Consider the following 3,030-nt stretch of genomic DNA (forward strand, 5'->3'; position numbering starts at 1 on the left):
CACGAGCTTCAGCATTATTATCATCATCATCATCATCATCGGTATCGGTATCTGTATCTTCTTCATAATCATCATCGTTATCTTCTACATCATCATCAGCATCATCGTCATCCTCTTCATCATCATCATTTTCATTATCATCATCATTATCTTCATAATCACTATACTCTTTTTCTAGAGACTCTATTACTTTATCATCTAAAAATTTGTCTTCTAAAAATGTAATGAATTTTTCACGCCACTCGGTAGGACTTAAATCTGCAGTCTCCATATTCATTCCATTCGAATTAACCCTCATATTTTATTCTCGTTAACTTTAAAAAAAAAAAAAGAAAAATTGCAATGAATTATTATACCGACAAATATTAAATTTCAAAAATTTAATGGAAAAAACTTGCACTTTATAGCTCTTTACCGATGCACGTGAATAAAATAGTATTTAACCTTACATACCTTGTAAAGTTGATTGCCACGTGGTATGTAATCTTGCTTTCAAGACTGTATCTTTCTATCTGTTGCTATCCAACTAAACTGCAACACTGCAATACTGCAATATTGTTACTGCCTTCACGGCCCTCACATATTGACAGGTATGGACAGGATGGACAGGTACACAGTACGGTCGACAGCAATCCCAGATGAGACTTGAGGCTACCAAGTACTAACATTCTGTTTCAACTTTCACTCTCTCTCTCTCTCTTGAACTTTAGGTATAGTTGAGCAGAAACAACATGATTGCTAAATTGAGTCAAAGAGTATTTAAAAAAATAGCCAACCTCTGGTGACAATTTAAAAAGGAAAAAGAAAAAGAAAGTAAAAATATATTATTCTCCAATTTGTAAATGAATAAAATTAATTATTCAATTGTCCTGTTGATGATGATGATCTTAAGAAAAAATTCACATAAATTTCAGAAGAAATAAAAACAGTTTCGTTTTGTATTTACAACTTTTTAAATAATCAAAATACTTATATATATTCTTGTGTATTAATTTCTTTTTATTCAATATTAAATTTTCTACAAAAAAATGTTTTTCATAACATTATCAAGTTTTTTAAAATCTGTCTAATACCAATATGTCTTTTTAGGAATTCAATCTTCCTTGATTCCCATTTTTTCCATAATATCCATTTCGAATGTTTTCAAAGCAGCCTAAAATACCAATCAACAATATTATTCAACTAAATATATTCAAATTTATCAATAATACAATTGCCTTATAAGTAATTTTTTGTGCATCAGCTTTGGAAGTGTCCTTTGGTTGATCATTGTAAAGATGAGGAGCTGCTTTATAATCAATTGTTTCTTGTTGTTGTGTTATTGGAATTGGAATAATTCTTCCAGTTCTTGTTGATACTCTAACATGTTCACCTTCTTCAGTATAACGCTATTCAAATGTCGTATGTTTTCTAAACAATTATCATAAAAAATAAATTTGTTAAACAGCTGATTAATATCATTTAATTTATCTTGAAATAAAATCATCATACTCATCAGATGGATCCACCAAGGCAATGTCATTCAGCACATTTAGAGGTTGTTCTTGTAGTACCATGATACCTGGAAAATTTTTAGTTTTTCCCATTGCATTTAGTTTTGTGTTCATGAAGCTAAATGAATATTACTGATAATGTATATTATTATACTCTGTCACCTCTGAACCAACTCCAGCGCTTGATTGGATTGACAACGCATCTTCAAAAAGTTTTTTTTTTTCCTGGGAACGAGGAAAGCGACAAAAAGTAAAATAGAAACCGTCCTTGTAGGTAAAGAAATTGTCTATGTATACTAGCTCCAACGCTGCTCATATTTAAATTTAAATTTAAAAATTATAATCGGGATTCACGTTTAAGGAATTTGGACGATTTTTTTCGGAATATGAGAAAGAAATGAAATTCATACAGTAGATTTTTGAAACACTAATACATTTTATGTGATTTTTTGGTAATTGTTTGGAAGCTCGTTTTGTTTTTATTAATTTTTAAAGTTGACACTTTTAACATTGGCTCTTATGGAGAATGCGATTTTTGTCAAAAAAAAACCGAGGAAAAATGTTGTCTCACTCTTCGTTTTAAAAAATCGTCCAAATCCCTTAAAATGTAATGTATTTTATAATTTTTTTTTGCACGTACGTTCCTTTGTAAAGTGGTGATCCACCAGGTCTTGGTCTTGGAAATGTTTACAATCTAACCTACCTCATTTTGAAAATCATTTATATATTCAATAATTATTAATTAATTAGCCTAATAAGTTATATAATTAGTAATAATATTAGTATAATTATTAGTATAATTATAATAACTATGTCAATTACAAACAAACATAGTACACTAGCTATAGCTATTATATATATAGCTACACTGAGAAAAAAAATTGCTGTTATTGAAAAAAAATTTTCTTCATATTAGCAAATTTTTTCTTGGAACTTTTTTGTCTTAAGTTGAAAAAAAAAATAATTAATTTGAGAAAAAATGTCTTGTTTTGAGAAAATATTTTTTTTCAATTTGAGACAAATTATTTTTTTTTTTAAAAAATATAGAATTAATTTAAAAAAACTTGTGATAAACTTGTGATAAAAAAAAAGTTTATCACAAGTTTTCTTAAATTAATTCTATATTTTAAAAAAAAAAAAATAATTTGTCTCAAATTGAAAAAAAATATTTTCTCAAACTCTCAAATTAATATTTTCAACTTAAGACAAAAAAGTTCCAAAAGCTAAAACTATCAATTTTTTTTTCTCAGTGCACAGAGTTCTTCGAAAAAAAAACGTGAATTATCATGACTTATAGTATAATGGTTCGAAACATTTTATTTAAATTTGATAAATATCAACTTATTGATAATCATCAGTTTAATCATGATAATGAGAAAATTTTTTCTTATTATTGACTGCATTAACAGTTCAAATAAAAAGTACACTGTGTATGTTGAAAATTTGGTGCTTCATTAACCCGATAGATTTCATAACTTCTTTTCTCAGGACTTTCCAAGTAAACTTTGAAATATGGTGGTTGATAAAATGGATCATC

The 3,030-nt window shown here is 27.4% G+C and overlaps 1 pseudogene; it reads right to left on the reverse strand.

Moving 5' to 3' along the window:
• Positions 1-1,066: 1,066 nt before the first annotated feature.
• On the reverse strand, positions 1,067-2,201 carry LOC122850338 (annotated as a pseudogene).
• Positions 2,202-3,030: the final 829 nt, after the last annotated feature.

The sequence above is a fragment of the Aphidius gifuensis genome, linkage group LG2, assembly GCF_014905175.1.
Source record: "Aphidius gifuensis isolate YNYX2018 linkage group LG2, ASM1490517v1, whole genome shotgun sequence".
NCBI lineage: Eukaryota > Metazoa > Arthropoda > Insecta > Hymenoptera > Braconidae > Aphidius > Aphidius gifuensis.